Source organism: Equus caballus, chromosome 26 (genome assembly GCF_041296265.1).
Source record: "Equus caballus isolate H_3958 breed thoroughbred chromosome 26, TB-T2T, whole genome shotgun sequence".
Lineage (NCBI taxonomy): Eukaryota > Metazoa > Chordata > Mammalia > Perissodactyla > Equidae > Equus > Equus caballus.
The window spans coordinates 37,111,889-37,129,232 of NC_091709.1; the positions used below are offsets into that span (position 1 = coordinate 37,111,889).

At 43.9% G+C, this 17,344-nt stretch overlaps 1 protein-coding gene across 16 annotated transcripts in view; it reads right to left on the minus strand.

Annotated features, from left to right (window-relative positions):
* The window catches only part of TMEM50B (transmembrane protein 50B), a 51,396-nt gene extending 44,001 nt beyond the window's left edge, over positions 1-7,395 (minus strand). For 2 of the 16 annotated variants that reach the window (XM_070252340.1, XM_005606133.4), the window contains exon 1: positions 6,676-7,271. The gene's annotated coding sequence lies outside the window, so the exon portion shown is untranslated. Of the gene's footprint in view, positions 1-109; positions 288-3,562; positions 3,690-4,006; positions 4,256-5,628; positions 5,741-6,645 lie in introns of those variants that run through there. The other 14 variants (XM_023630061.2, XM_070252334.1, XM_023630062.2 and 11 more) reach the window with 14 other exon arrangements.
* Positions 7,396-17,344: the final 9,949 nt, after the last annotated feature.

The window sequence follows — 17,344 nt, forward strand, 5'->3', positions numbered from 1 at the left end:
TTGAAATAATCCAAGTGAAAAACAAAAACTGACTTCATGACCTCCTGACTCCACGATCAGATCTAACCCCCCAAGTATTTCATTATTAATCTTATGATTTAATACCTACCTCCCCATGGAGAGAGCAAGATCCATGAAGGACAGTCCAAGTCCATTTCTGCTCACTGTAGTCTTCTCGGAGCCTAGCACTGTGCCTGGCACACAGCAGGCACTCAGACACTTGTTGAATAACTGAATCTAACTACCATAGCCTTCGAATTTTGAAATGCAATACATATCTCACTTTCCTGTCACAAAAACAAATACAGTCAACTTTATACCTAGGTTTATTTAAACTGATAATTTGTAGAAGCCAATAATAAGACACATCATTTTGGTGAAAGAAATAAATTCTGTTGTGACAATATATTTAAATATATTATTTCTTAAAATCATCCTCCCTGCTCCCCAAGTCCATATTCTGCCAGAATTTTCTCTCTAAAACTCAAGATTGGATCACGCCATTCACTGAAAAACTTCCAACAGCCTGTGAGATAAAGTCCAAAATATACAGTGTACTTACAATCTTCCCCTAACATAGATTTCTTATCTCACTATCTTGACACTCTATACTCCAGCCACAAAGAAAGAGAAGGGAGACGGGAGCCAATACTTATTCAATACCTACTGTCAGGCAAATTGCTAAATTTTCTATATATCTATACTATATATATATATATATATATATATACACATCTCTTGTCTACAGGCAAACTCCCAACTCAACCTTCAGAATACACATCAAACATTTTCTTCTCCAGGCAGAATTAGTGTAAATGCTTTCATGAGCAGTTTTTGTTTTGTTTTAACAATAGTACATCAATCGTAGAGCAATTATTTTGTGCATATGCTTGGCAAATGGTATTCAAATAATGTCTGGGAAAAAAATGAGCATGGGAAACCCTGCTTCCAGTACCAGCTCTGACATTCTCTAGCTGTGTGACACCAGCCTATGAGAAGGATGGACTAAATCAGTGGTTTCCAAACACAGGTCCACGGACCAGTGCCAGGCTAACTTCATAGTAACTTGGAGAGTTTAAGAGAAAAAAAGGCAACTGGAACCCACCTTCCCAAAGATCAGAATGTCAAGACTAAAACCAGGTTATCTATTTTTTAAAACTCCTCAGGTAAACCTAATCCTCACAAAGTTTTGGAATCACTGCACCAAATTACCTCAAGAGTCCCTTCCATTGCCAAGATTCTAAGCATCATCACCTCTCCAGCACTGAGGCAGCCTCCAACAGCAATATGAGCTAGAAACTTCAAAGGATTTCATCATTAATTTCATCTATGTCAAACCTTAACAAACCAAGTGAAATTTGTACGCATTTACTGATCCTGGCTTCAAAAAAAATTTCCTTTAAGGCCCAGTGGGCCAATTGGAGAAATACAACAAGCCAGACATTAGAGGATGTTACAGAATTATTTTCTTGGTTGTGATAATGACAGAACTGTGCTTATGTAAAGAGAACGAACTTTTGGTTAGCAGACGCAATCTCACATACGTAGGGGTAAAGTGTCAATGTCAGCAACACACTATCAAATGGTTAAGCAAAGAAAAAATGATACAGCAAATATGGCAAAATGTTAAAATATTGAATCTACTGTTCAACTTTTCTGTATGTCTAAAACTTTTTGTAATAAAAAGTGAAAAAATAGAAAGGCATTCTATCATGAATTGCCACCTGAACGCAGACGACTGCTACAAATCCAAGAGCTGATCCAGCCATGGCAAAATTCCACTCAGTCTCTGAGGCCATCTTTACCTAGGCTCCCCAGCAGGAGCCCTGCTCAGGCAACTCTGCATCCTCTGGGATTGCTCAGTAAATGGTCTACTCCCCACTTCAGAGAAATTGGCTCCAGGTCACAGCTTTCAACCCACACGGGTGAAAGGAAACCCTCCTGGTAAGCAGTACTGGGAAAGCAAAGCCCTCAGTAAGAATATTTCCAAAGGGCTCAAAGGAAGTGGACACCTTGAAGTACCAAGGATCATCTTCCATCTTTAGCCACCACAGAGGCAGCTGAAAGTGCCGACTTTGGGGTTAGCACTGGCCTGGGCCCCCTCCTACATTCAGCACTTCCCAGCTGTGCCAGCCTGGCCAGGCTCATTTATCCATTCTACTCCTCATGGAATAGCTGCTATGTGCCAGGCGCTGTTGGAGCTTTAAACTTCCCTAGGCACTGGTCTCCTAGGGTGACGACAGCATGTCCCTCAGGAAGTGAGAATTAGTAAGAATAGCAGTGTCCAGCACATGTGATCACTCAATACCGTCAACCACTACCTGCCAAAAAGATGGTTCACATACATATGACTGCTTTGTAGAGGGCACTCTGCTCCTGGTAGTACTGCTATCACTCTTTGGTCAAGAAAAACTATTACTATTTCTGGGTAAAGATGGCAGACCGTACATAAGCATCTCATTTTGCTTCCTTCTGAAACTTCACTAAAACTACAATAAAAGGAGTTTTTAAAAAGTCATAAACCCCTAATGATAGGGAGAACAGAAGAGGAGGCAAGATCAAGAAAATTTTGCAAGCGGGAAAGCAGATGGACAATGGTAACTGACTCAACACACGCAAGAAAGCTGAATTCCCAAGCCAGCAGCGGGGAGGGCTAAGAAGCAACCCAGTAAGGACCTGGGGGAGCAGTCAGAAGGGATATGCCCAGATCCTGTCCCTTTTCTCTTCATGGTGCTAGCAACTGCTTCTTCCACATCCTGGCAGAAGTCTGAGGTTTTTTTCTCTATTTCGTGTGTTCTGGATTGGGGGATACCAGGCACAATGGAAGATGCAGGTATCATACTGAAAGCTGGACATAAGGGACCGTTGTTCCTCTGTTCTGGCTCAGGAGACCGGCAGCCAGATCCTTTCCTTCTAGATAGGAAGCTGGAAAACTATGCAGAGAAAGAAAACTTAAAATCATTATAACCTCAGAGATAAAAGAACATACTTATCTATTAAACAAGCATAGGATGCTACCACAAGAAACATTCAGAGACTAAAAAATAGCCTTTGGAAATTAAAAACGTGACTGTGGAAATTTTTTTAAAAATCCAAATAGAAGCATTGGGAAAGAAAAGTTAAGAAAATCTAGCAGTAAGTAGATAGACGGAAAACAGAAGACGATAGGTAAGAAAATTCAGACTTTTAAACAGGTTCATATCTAAATAACAGGTGCTTCAGAAGAGAAAATACAGAGAAAAGAGAAGGGAGAAAATAACAAAATACTTCAAGAAAATTGCCCCAGAAGAGAAGTTGTATTTCCAGATTTAGAGGGCCCGTTAAATACTCAATCTAATGGATCAAAACAGACCCACACTAAGACTCATCATTTTAAATTTCAAAACACTGGGGTCAAGGTGTGGATTCCATAAGTTTGCAGAGAGAACAAAACAGGTCACATACAAAGGATCAGGAATCATAATAGCTTGGAATTGTCAACATCAACACTGGAAGCAAGATGACAATGGAGCAATACTTCAAAATTCTGAAGGAAAATTATTTCCAACTAAAATTCTATTACCACTCAAAATATCCAGTTGAGCATGAGGATAGAATCACAACATATTCAGACAGGCAAAGCCTCCAAAAAATGTAACTCTTCTTGTCAATAAGCTTCTGTGGTATGAGTGCCACCAGAGAGTAAATCAATAAAAGAGAATCCCAGAAAGATCCAACACAGCAGAACTGAAGAGAATCCAGCTGTGCCCGAGACAAGGAGGATAACCAGACCAGACTGAGGCAGTGTAACTGGAGACAGACATGTCCCAGCTGCTAAACCAGCTATTTAACCTGAGGACTGAATGCCCCGTGAACCTGGCCCAGATCCACTCCTATCTGTACTCAGCTGGGCTTGGCTTGATCTTGATCATCTGCTGATGCAGTTCCTGCTCGCCTTCCAAGCCCTGCAGCCGACATCAGCAGAGGCCACTCACTTCCCTCACAGAAGGTTTCTGCTTTCACTCACCCTGATAACTGCAGGCAGGCCACGGTGAGCTAAAAGGCAGAAAACACCAAGCGGCGCAGTCCCTCTGACTGTATTTCTGCTGTCCTTCCAGGACCTGGTCACACTGGAGCCCTCCAGGTGCCCTGACGGTGGTGAACCCTGTTTCCCAGGACTCGCCCACAACACTGCCCACTGACCTCCTCAGACACGGCCCCTGCAAAGAGTCAGGAAGGCGGAAGCCACTCTGTTCTGCTCATCTTTTCCTGAAAGGCTTCATCTAATAGTGACAATATTGTCCTGTCCTTACACAGTCAGGTTTGTGCTTAGAATTATGTAACAAAATTTTAATCTCCAGTCTTGAAAGCTCTGGCATTTTGTAATAAGCCTTTTTGGACCTGAGCTGTGCTCTGGGGAAAATAACTTTGTTATCACAGTTTATTTAATGAGAAATCCACTGTTAATAAAGACATAGCTTACAGTTTGTAAGATACGAGATTAAGTGCAGAAATTAATAAGGTGTTATGATTTTTTAGCCTGGTAGAAAAGATTAATCCCAAAGGTATTATGATTTTGTTGCCCTGTGGAACATTAACCAATTATATCTAACTCAGCAATTTTATTGAGACATTCCTTTCCCTACAGACCACAAAAATATCTATTCCTTAAATCCTCTTCAAACCAGCTCCTTGTGGCACTCTCAGTAACAACTAAATAAAACTCAGAAACATGCTCAGTATCTATTTGTATGGGAAGTGTTTTTAACACTACTCATTCAAAACTAAATATATCACTTAGGATGCGTGTGTGTGCGTGCATTTAAGTATACATGTCTAAACATACATACATGTAAAGCTTATTTTTAAAAGAGAGAAAGATTAACCAAAAAAATCAGAATAGAGCCTATCTCTGGAAGAAAGACATAAATGTTTTGTTTCTTAATGTAGTCGTACATACAATGATGATCACTGCAAAAGTATTCTTTAAATTATATATATGTACTTTATACACACATTTTTTGTGCCTGAGATACACTTCACATTAAAGAAACATTTAAAAAGAGAACAAGAATTTTTGTTACTGTTGACTATTCAAGGGAATTACCACCGGACGGTATTACACAAAATATGGTCTGTTCACATTTTCTCTTCCTGAAGGCCCTCTCTATTCATTCCTGCCAAGCCAATCAACTGAGTCAATATAACCCTAAAGTCAACACCAGTAAGTGGTAACAAGGTGAGTAAATTCGCCATCATTTAGCCTGGTCCTCAAAATTTCCTTGATCCAGTCTCTAAATATAAAAGGACACAAAGATTCTACGAAATGCATTTAAATCAAACAGAATTAGCTACTGCCTTTAAATTACAAAATCTTTTAAGTCACAAAAAGATCCCTGGTGAAAAGAGCATTAAAATTATACTGAAGTACAATGATCTGTTTAAATTATCTACCTGAAACGTATCCTCCAATGCCAAAAAGATTTTCATGCAGCAAGGCTGTTAATGGCTAAAACCCAGAAACAACCACAATGTCCATCAGTAAGGGACCCATAAAATACATCAGAATACACCCAAACAATGGCATAGTACGCAGCATTTTAAAAATGAGCCCGATGCACACATGCTGAAACGGCAAGGTGTCCTTACACTAAGTCAGTTGCCCAACAGTATAATGGGATGATCTCCTCCCAGGGAGCGGAATTGGGGATGTGGAAGACGCAAAGTGAAGAAACAAGGAATTCCAACTTTTTACTTGATATTCTTCTGTAAAATAAAAAAAAATTTACAATCTAATGTATTACTGTAATCACTTAAAAGGAGCAAATACGAATAAATAAGTTCTTTATCTTGGACTCCAGAAGTGAATTCAGAAAAGACTGGCCAGTTAAGGTGGCCTAATGCTGGTCGCCAGAGGAGGACGGAAAAGAGAGGGCGTGTCTCCGAAAACGATCTCCTCCCCCTGCTCTTATTAAACCTGCTTTTCCTGAGACATCAATAATCAAGGTAACTCTTTTCACCTTAAGAAGGAAGAGTCTTGGGGCTGGCCCCGTGGTTGGGCCGAGTGGTTGGGTTCGCGCGCTCCGCTGCAGGCGGCCCAGTGTTTCGTCGGTTCGAATCCTGGGCGCGGACATGGCACTGCTCGTCAGACCACGCTGAGGCAGCGTCCCACATGCCACAACTAGAGGAACCCACAACGAAGAATACACAACTATGTACCGGGGGGCTTTGGGGAGAAAAAGGAAAAAATAAAATCTTAAAAAAAAAAAAAAAAGAAGGAAGAGTCTTGCAACACTATTATCGGTAAGAACGTTTAACGTTTGTTCTACGTCTGAAACCTACGCAGGTCTGAAAGAAGAGAAGACAAATAAGAAGTGACTGAAGATGATGGAAAAGAAATGGGACAAGCCTGGGAGAAAGAGGCTCGGGAACTGTCAAGAAAAGGGACTTACAGTACAGGCAGGTGAAGAGTTTGAGAAAAGGGGTGGGACACTCCAAGAAGAGACATCCACGTCTTTGAGAGGCATAACGCTGATTACACAATCGGAGGCTTGACCACCCCCAAACACACACACACACACGCACGCACACACGGCACCAGCAGCGGGGAGGGCGCACACAGTCGATCTCATCACTGCTTGGACTTTAAAAAGGTCACATATTCACCTTTCAGATTAAGCACCTCCCAGCGATTACCTCGGAAGCCAATATCTTGCTTCAAAATCAAAACGGTCTTCCCAGCACCACGACCACGACTTCAGGGGCGACTCTGCTGCCACCCAACTGAAGGGACACTCCACGCCCGATGAGTAATTCCCCAGGAACGGTGATCCTCTCCCATTTCCTCTCCCCACCTCAGTCCCTCGCTCGTAAGGACCGGGTCGGAAAAGTCCGACGACACGGACGCGCCCCCAGCGACGGTGCAGAGGGCGCGGCGTCCCCGGCTCGCCCCGACGCCCGGCGCGGCCGTACGCGGTCTCTCCCCGGCCCGTGGCCCCAGGAAGCGGGCGGACCCGAGAGGAACCCCTTCCAGACCTCCCGGCGAAGCCGTCCGACCGCGAGGTCCCTGCCCGCCGAGGACGGGTCGCCGCGCGTCACGGCCTCCGTCTGCCCGAAGACGCGGGCGGGTCCGGAGGAGGAGGCGGAGGCCCCTGCCCCGCAGGCCGCCGGGTGACCCGAGGGCCCCTCCGCACCAAGAGGCCGGGCCGGGCGGGCCGGGGGCGCCTACCCACGCGCGCGAACCCCCCGCGAGCCCGAGAGCGCCGACCGCACTCACCGGCTTCCCCGACTCCAGGCGCACGCGCAGAGGACGAGGCGGCGGCGCCGCGGCCGGGCGGGCGTCCTCGGTTCCACCTCAGCTGCGGGAGCCGGGCGCGGACCGCAGGCGTGAGGCGAGGGCGCCGGCGGGGCGGGGCGCGGCGCCGTGCGCACCGCGGCAACCAATCGGCGCGCAGCAAGTGGCCGGCCGGGGGCGGGGCGGGGGCTAAGGGGCGGGGCGAGAGCTAGGGGGCGGGGCGATGCGCCGCCGCTCCGCGGGCCTCCGGGACCTGCCGGCTTCTCTCGGCGCTTTAGGATTCTTGGCCGCGTGGACTCCTGGGGTCCTCTGGGCGGCGGCCGCGGCCCGGCTCCCACCGCTGCGGTTCTGCCCGAGCACTTCAAGTGCAGCCTCCGTGAGATCACGTGCGGGGATCCCAAGACTCAGAGGGCGGGGACTCTCTTTGCCTGTAGGCTCGGCGGCGTTGGCCGCGAGCTGCCCACGGTAGGGCGCGTGCTCGGGGAAGGTTGGCAGGAGCTGAAGGGCTGCAGAGATGCCCCTTTCTAATCTCTGCAGCTCAGAATGGAGGCCCAGAAAGTGAAGTTACTCTTTCAAGGCTACCACCTAGTACTGTATGTAACCCGAGGTTACAAACGCAATACGACTGGCCTTATAATTCTATCTTGATGCTTCTCCTTGCCATCCACCCAGATTTTTGGCTTTCTTATAGTCGGGTCCCTGCCTACTGTCTCTTTTAAAGACACTGCATCTTGAATTTTCAGCATAACTTCAACAGCCTTTGAAAGCTCTGTCTAAATTTCCCAGAGAACATAAAGCGCCATTTAGTTGCTTGGGGGAAAGGCGCTGTGTTAAGTCCAGGTGTTATCAATGGGAATCTAAAAATTTTTTACCTGAAGGATAATGAAATAAAAGGTTTTGTGTCTCAAGTTATCACAAAATCCCATCCTCTTATTCCTGTTATTCCTGTGGGTCTTATACATGTAAGAGGAACAATCCTTACTTTTTGTTATTTTTCCACTCTCCCTCAGTTCTCATTGTCTTGGATACTATTTTTCTATGTTTTATATCTTATAAATTGGCAAATATTACACTTGTAGTTACAGTATCCATTATCCTCATACATGTGCTAGGATCTAGGTGCTCCCCATAAATATTTGCTGAATAAATTACTTTTGAAATATGTGCAACCTTAAAACTAGTTAAACTGGTGACCTACAAAGGTTGACTTTTTAAAAATAAGTTTTTAAAACTTGCTTCTGTTTTGATTATTGTATTAGGATTAAACTCGACTGCAAGGGGCTTAAGCACAAATTGGTATTTCTCTCTTAGGTTGAAGAAGTCCAGAGTTATTCTGGAGTTGGGCTGGCACTTCATGGAGACAGATCCAGCCTCCTTGTTCCAGTGAAGAGAGACACATACATTTATTTATGCTTTCAAATATATGGGCTTTGCGAAGATATCAGGTTCCATTCCCAATATTATCTCATGGTCTAAGAGAGCTGCTGCAGCTCTAGCCATTATGCCTGCATTCCAACCAGCAGAAGAAAAGACAAAGAAGGGAATACGCCTTCTCTTTAAGAACCTTTTCCAAAAGTTGCATATAGCATTTCTGCTTTCCTTCTGCCGGCAAAAAACTTAGTCACTTAGCTACACTAAATACAAGGAAGGCTGGAAAATGGAATTTCAGTGCTGAGGAAGGAAGACTGACTATTGGGGGACAAGAAGGAGTTTCTACCATAGTCTTAAATCTCATCACTTTTGAAAGTATTAAGTATTTTCAGATTCCCTATTTTTGGGGGGGTTTTTTGCTTGAGGAAGATTATTCCTGAGCTAACATCTGTGCCAGTCCTCCTCCACTTTATATGTGGGTCACCGCCACAGCATGGCTGATTAGTGGTGTAGGTCTGCACCTGGGATCCAAACCCACAACCCCAGGCTGCTGAAGCAGAGCACACTGAACTTAACCACTACACCACTGGGCCGGCCCTTCCCTGAGATTTTTTTTTTTGAGGATGATTAGCCCTGAGCTAACTACTGCCAACCTTCCTCTTTTTGCTGAGGAAGACTGGCCCTGAGCTAACATCCATGCCCATCTTCCTCTACTTTATACATGGGACATCTACCACAGCTTGGCTTTTGCCAAGCATTGGCATGTCCGCACCCTAGATCCAAACCAGTGAACCCCAGGCTGCTGAGAAGCAGAACATGTGCACTTAACATCTGCGCCACCGGGCCGGCTCCTCCCTGAGATTTTTTAAAGCTTTTTTACAGATGAATATCAGTAAGAAAATGCTTACCTCCATGTATGAAGGAAGATGTTACTGTTGACCTACCATTAGGATGCACGTGCTTTGAGTTGCTTTTCCAGAAGTGAGTGGGGACTTACCTGAGTGCAGCTTGCTTCTCTCTCATTCTGTAGACCTCTACTTCACAAAGAGACTCAAACAGATATGTAGCTGTGCTTTCAAAAATAGGTGCATTTGAAAGATACTGGGATTAAGTTGCTAATGTCAACATTTCAATGTCAGCATTTCAAACATACTGTCTTTGGTAAAATTGCAAATCAGCTTTAAAAAAACTCCACACATGCCCGCAGTCAGTTGGTTTTCTATCATGTAAACCTAAGCGTGTTTTCTTAAATTTCTGTTACCTAACCATCTTGCAGGAGCTCTCTGAGATTCTAAGTCTTCGTGACTCAGGACCGTTTTAAGGTTGGGGCCAGGATAGTTTCTTAAAGACCTACTTCACCTGAACTGGACAGAGAGAATCCAGTCCAGTTGGTTCAAGCCTACTAAGAGAAAGGAATAATCCAGGCTGTCCTTCACACTAGGTCCCACAGGTTCTGGTTTGTTCTTTCTTTCTCAAGGCCGCTTCTTGAACTTCCTCTAATGGAGTAGCATTCACTTCCCATCTTCTAAGAGTACACACCAAATGTGTACTGCAGGAACTAGCTGAAAGATTAAAGCATGTTGTGTAAACGTGTACTTGCAAAAAAAATTGTTTTCCTCCATAAACTTATGGGGTTGTGTAACAAAAAGACTTTGTGTGAGTAAGTCAGTTGAACTGTTGAATTTGGATAAAGGTGTCTTGAGACTAAGATCACATTCCATTGGATCTGAAATGACCCTCTCATGAAAGGATGGATATTCCGTGTCAATCATTTGGAGGAAAGACTGGTCTGTAGATGGGAAACAGGATACCAAAGCTTAGATTATTTGATTCGGGCTGAAGAGGAAACATTTCTTTCTGCAGTCTAGAGTGAACGACATTGGATACATTTATCTATTGGTTTCTTTCAGTTCAAAGTAACAGAAAAAGTAATCTCAAAGTGGCTTTTTAGAGTAGTAAAAAAAAAAAGAAAGAAACAAATGTAGTTTTAGAACTGAAAAAGGGGAACATAATCTCAGTTGAAATGGAGATTGCTGTTGTTAGTACCACGGAGTTGATTCTGACTCTTGCTGACCCCGTGGACAGCAGAGCGGAACCCTGCCCAATCTTTTTGTGCCATCCTCTCACCTTCCGGTGCTGTATCAGATAATGTTCCACTGCTATTCATAGGGTTTTCATGGCTAATGTTTTGGAAGTGGATGGCCAGGGCCTTCTTCCTAGTCTGGAAGCTCTGCTGAAACCTGTCCACATGGGTGGACCCTGCTGGTATTTGAAACCCCGGTGGCAGAGCTTTCAGCATCACAGCAACACACAGCTGCCACAGCAGTGAGAGTGCTGAAGCTTAATCACTAGGCTACCAGGGTTTGCTTGAAATAGAGATACGGTTGGAGAAAATGAGAAGTATGATACTCTCACAAAATGAGTCAGGCTTTTTTGTAAGTGTGTGTTAAAATAATCATCTATATTGTGATACAGGAAAAGGTGGTGATGAAGGATCACAAGTAGTCTATGTCCAGGATATATTCAGACGAGTGTTTAAAAGACTGCTGTGGAGATGAATTCTTCAATTGGTAACAAGGAACAGAAGAGGAGTCAGAAAAAGATACTGTAGTATATGTGGGAGTACAAGAAGCCAAAGAGAATTTAAGTAGAAGGCCTCTAGAGACAGTATAAGATAAGACAGAAACACAATAGGTGACCCCAAATAAATCATTTCGACATGTAGTTTTTATAATATAGATTGGCTTTAATTATACTAGAAGGGAAGCACATATGAAGTGTTTTTAAAACAAGGCTTATTGGTGAAATTAACAAGATTAATGAGTTTCATGTATGTCTACTGTATTAGTTATCTATTGCTATACAGCAAATTAGCCCAAAACTTAGCAACTTAAAACATCACACATTTATTTATTATCTTACACAATTTCTAAGGGTCAGGAATCTGGGAGCTGCTCAGCTAAGTTGTTCTGGCTTAGGATTCCTCATGAGCTTAAACTGTCAGCCAGGGCTGCAGACATCTGAAGGCTGCCAGCAGAGCTCACTCATGTGGCTGTTGGCTGGAGGCCTCAGTCCCTGGAGGTATGTGCCCTTCCACAAGGCTGTCTCAAGACGTGGCAACTGGCTTCACCCAGAGTGAGTGATCTGGGAGAAAGTGAGGAAGCAGGAAGCTGCCAGCCTCAGAAGTGACATGCCATCACTTCTGCTATATTCTGTTGGTCACACAAACCAACTCTGATACCATGTGGGAGGGCACTGCACAAAAATGAAGAAAGAAAGTGGGGATCTTTGGGGATCATCTTGGACTCTGGCTATGACATCCACTCATTTAGTAATATTTGGTTCTAAATTAGTGGGGATCTCCAGTCTCCTCTGCTACATATTTGCATCCAAACACTACAAATGCAAACTGCAGTAGGCGTGTAGTACTGGTAATTCAAATGCCATACGCCATGTGCCATCAGTCATGTTTTTCTGAAATGGGGTACAACTCTTGGTAAAATTCCCAAGAAAATGAATTACAGTTTTCACGGTAGTTGCATTTGTGAAAGAAAAAAACAGTATATCTAAAATCATGCAAAAAGTATGTTGTGTTTATATGCAATATGATTCTGTTCTAGGCCAGTTGATTATAGCAGATTTTTCACCCACATCAATGTCTGGTGGGACATTTGAATGTTGGGCGGGACATAGAACAATTCCTCTTTTTGGTTGACTGCCCTGCACATTGTGGAACACCCAGCACCCCTCGCCCCACCTCCTAAATGCCTGTGGTCAGGGGTTATGTTAGAAATATTTAACACCTAGGATTGCGTAGGCTTACCAACCAATCAGAACAGATGCCAGCCAGCACAACATACTCCTCCAAATGGGCTAAATAGAAGCCCTGCCAGTAGTGCCCCTCCAATTATTTTTGTCGACTGAAGATTTCTCCACAAATTTCAAAAACGTCCTCGCGGGGGCAGTAATGTGTCTGCTGAAAACCACTGATTTGGCACTGAGGACCCCAGCCTGCACCCAGCATTTCAATGTTCATCATCTCCGGGGATTACAACAATCCTGCAGGTTAGGTCTGATTATATTCATTTAACAGATGAGAAAAGGGAAGCTCAGGAAGGTCCCGTAGCTAGTGAGTGGCAAAACCTGGGTCCATTCAAATCGCCCTAGCACCAAAGCCCATGCCCCTTCCACTGCATCACACTGCCTCTCACTTATGGTATCAGGGGCAATCAGGGAGGCAGGGACCTTGAGGGAAATAAAGAACACAAGTGATAGTCCAACTGTAAAACACACTGAATCTGAGGCAGCGGCAGGAACCTCAGTGTACGGAGTTCTTGAATCTTCATTCCAGAGGCTCTCACTAAAGTGATCTGCTCCGGTCTCCTCTCTGCCAACACCATGGTGTAGCGTGTGGGTAAGAACAGGGATCTGGAATCAGACCAGCCACAGACAGCCTAGGTCCATAGCCCAACTCCGCCACATTCTAGCTGTTACTTAACCTCTCTGTGCCTTAGTTTGTTCATTTCTCAAAAAGAGTTAAGAATAGTGCCTATTTCATGGAGTTGCGAAGTGAGAAATTGAAACGGCAAGCAATAGGATATACTGGAGTATATGAGGAAGCCATTTGGTATAAACCTAATTTGGCCTGACTTTGTTTTTTCCAAAAGGGCCTGACTGTGGCCATTGAGCATGCATTGTATATCTGCTTAGACATTTTGAGATAAAGGTACAACTTCCCTCCCCCTCCCAACGTTGGCATCTCCTTAAAGATTAAGCATCTTTCCTTAGGCTGGGAACTGATTGCAGTGCTCATCTGTGACCACCCAGCTCGAGGCGTTCACCGAGACAGCAGACCTATCTGCTGTTTCCATCAATCGCTGTGCCAACAGAGCAGCCTCATGACTATTGTAAAAGGGACATTTCAATCATATGTGAAACATCCTCTTTGAGGGGATATAACCACCCTGTATACCCCCACTTCTTTGGAGTGCTCTGTTCCTTTGTGGAAAGACTCTCCCAGGTTATAATCCTCAGATTTCAGCTCAGAATAAACTCACCCAAATTTTCATTTATAGATTGGTTATGGATTATTTTCGTCGACAGAAGATTAAATTAGTTAACTCAAGGAAGGTGTTCAACAAGCAGGAGCTACTGTACCTTCTCTGGACCTCATACCTTATGCCTTGTTATTGTGCCGTATCTCATTCCTGACTCCTGATAACTTCAGCTTGCATTTGCCCTCTCTACGCCTTGCGCTCTCTCTTTGCATAACCTTGCACTGCTGTTTATTTCATTTGCTCAGTATTGACTAGTTCTAATTTCCGTGACAGCATACAACAATCTCAGGCAGGTTTAACAAATGAGATAGAGCCACATGTGTTGATTTGGAAAGATCTTAAGATATATTAATAGGCAGGTGAAGAAAAAGATAAGAGTATGTATAGTGTATTCACATTTGTGTGTTTTTGAGAGAAAGATGGAGAGACAGCGTGTGTTTAATTTATATGTGTAAATTTTTTGAAGGATATTGTGGTAGCAGGATAATGGCCCCCCAAATATGTCCTAAACCTCAGAATCTGTGAATATGCTGTTACATAGCAAAAGGAAATTAAGGTTACAAATGGAATTAAGAGTACTAATCAATCTACCTCAAAATAGACAGATTATGCTGGATAATCTGGGTGGGCCTTAGGTAATTACAAGGGTCCTTAAAATTGGAAGAAGGAGGAGTCATCCTGGTGGCATAGTGGTTGAGGTCACACCCCCACTTTGGTGGCCCGGGGTTCTAGGTTCAGATTCCAGGCACGGACCTACACACTGCTCATCAAGACATGCTGTGGTGGTGTCCCACATACAGAACAGAAGAAGACTGACACAGATGATAGTTCAGGGACAATCTTCCTCACCAAAAAAAATAAATAAATAAAAGTAGAAGAGGGAGGCAGGAGAGTCAGAGTGATGTGACATGAGTAGGACTCAACCTGCTCTGGCTGGCTTTAAAGATAGAAGAGGGGGCCACAAGCCAAGGAACTCAGGCAGCCTCTAGCAGCTGGAAAAGGCAAGGGATCAGATTCGTCCCTACAGCCTCCAGAAGGAAGGAAGCCCCCTAGCACCTTGATTTTAGCCAAGTGAGATCTGCTTCAGACTTCTGGTCTCCAGAACTGTAAGATTATAAATTTGTGCAGTTTAAGCCACTAAGTTTGTAGTCATCTGTTACAGCAGCAATAGAAAACTAATAGGAATATGCAAGAAATTGTTCCTGGTGATTAGATCTGGGGAGTAGGCTCAAGAGGTCTGGATCTGAGGGTGTCTGGGGTAAAGGGGAACCCATTTGCTCATTGCCTATCCTTTTGCATTGATAGAATTTTTTACTGTATACGTGTGAATTTTCAAAATTAAAAACACCTTACTTTGTTGTACTATATAACGCTTCATCAGCGAGTTGTTGTATTTGCTGTCCTTAGCCCCTGTGGGGCTGTGGACAGGCAGGCATCGTAAGTGATAAATTTACACCAGGCATCTTCCAAAGACACTCAAGTCTGGAAGAGTGGGACCCAAAGGCTCACTTCTTCCCTCTGCCAGCTCCCTGACACTCGTTTCCAGAAGGCCACAGAGTCATGGCTTCTCAAGACACTTTTTCTTGGGTGTTGGAGAGAAGAAAGAGAAGAGAGGCTGTGGGCCACATGATGTGTAACAGGAATTGCCATCTTAACTACTGCTCGATCACCTGCTGAGTTTCAGAATTAAAAGTTTTGTATATGTAATTAAAGACCATTTTCTGTCAGTCATTTCTACAAGATGTGCATTTGCTTTTACTTACCTTTTCTCCACTCTGTGGATTGTTGTTTATGTAAGGCCACCACTCAATTGGGAAGAGTAACTATTTGTTGTAAGAAAGACACAGTAGCAAATACCAGGAAATATTAACAAAGTTTTGTGGGTTTTGGGGAGGAAATTTGTAAGTAATAATCAGCTTTTGCTGTGGATGTAAAAGCATCTAAACTTAAGTTCTTAAAACATTGGTGCTTGTTTTTAAGGTTAACACAATTTAAATCAGTTCTCTTATTTGTTATGTTTCTGAAGACATTTCTTGCTTATAGAAAAGCAGCGGGGGGCCGGCCCTGTGGCGGAGTGATTTAGTTCATGTGCTCCGCTTCAGAGGCCCAGGGTTTCACCGGTACGGATCCTGGGCATGGACATGGCACCACTGATCAGGCCACGCTGAGGCGGCATCCCACATGCCACAGCTAGAAGGACCCACAACTGAAATATACAACTATGTACCGGGGAGCTTTGGAGAGAAAAAGCAGGAAAAAAAAAAGTAGCAAGCGACCTGCCAAATTCAGAACCACTTTGTATTTTCTTTTACTTTTCTCTTTTCTTAAAAACAGTCTTTCCATGGGGCTGGCCCCGTGGCCGAGTGGTTAAGTTCGCGCGCTGCGCTGCAGGCGGCCCAGTGTTTCGTTAGTTCGAATCCTGGGTGCAGACATGGCACTGCTCATAAGACCACGCTGAGGCAGCGTCCCACATGCCACAACTAGAAGAACTCACAACGAAGAATACACAACTATGTACCGGGGGGCTTTGGGGAGAAAAAGGAAAAAAAATAAAATCTTAAAAAAAAAAAAAAAAACAGTCTTTCCACATACCATAAAATTCACTCATTTCAAGGGCACAATTCAATGGTTCTCAGTATGTTTAAAGAGTTGTGCAACCATTACCACAATCAAGGTTAGAACATTCTTATCACCCCCTCAAAGAAAACCCGTTAATCATTGGTGGTCATTACTCATTTCCTCCCAAACTCTACAGCCCCAGGCAACCACTAATCTACCTTCTGTCTCTATAGATTTGCCTATTCTGAACTTTTCATATAAATGGAATCATACAATATGTGGTCTTTCTTGACTGGCTCCTTCTACATTTTCATTTAGAGCCCCTTGCTAGCTGAAGGCATGACAGAGAGCAGTTTCAGGAACTTTAGGAAATTGACTAGCTTTGAAATCTATACTCCCCCAAGAGAAATCTATGGAACATTTTTTCCTAACAAATCAAAAATAATAAGAACTTCGATTTATTATTATATTAGCACAACAGCATATATAATTTAATACTTAGAATGGAGTGCTCATTCATGCACCAGTAACTGAGCTGGATTCTTTACATGTATCTCACTGAATCCTCACAATAACCTATTATTCCTGCTTACACCTCAGAAATCTGTAGGTCAGTGAGGTTTGGTAATTCGCCCAGGATCACACACCTGCAACACGGTAGAGCTGAGAGTTTAACCAGAGTCCACGTGCTCCATGAGCTCAATCCAGTGTGTACCTCCTGTCCATCCCAGAGCCATGAGATTTTCGTGATCTCATCCGTATCAATCACAGTTCTTAGTTGCAAATGGCAGTCCCCGCTTAGCTGGATTAAGCAGAATAGGGATTTATTAAAGGACACAGGGATGTGGGGAGGGCTGAAGAAAGTAGCCCAAGGTTGTTTCCAGGAACAATGCCTAAAACCAGACTCAGGAACTAGCCTGGCGGGAAAAACAACGAAGTTGTTGTGGTCACCACCACCCACTACAAGCTAGGAACTTGACTGCCACTGCCACTGCCATCACTTCTGTGCCAGGAGCTCCACCTGGCAGCCACTGCTTCTTGCACCAGCTGAGTGGAACTGCCACATTGAGCCCACACATTTCCT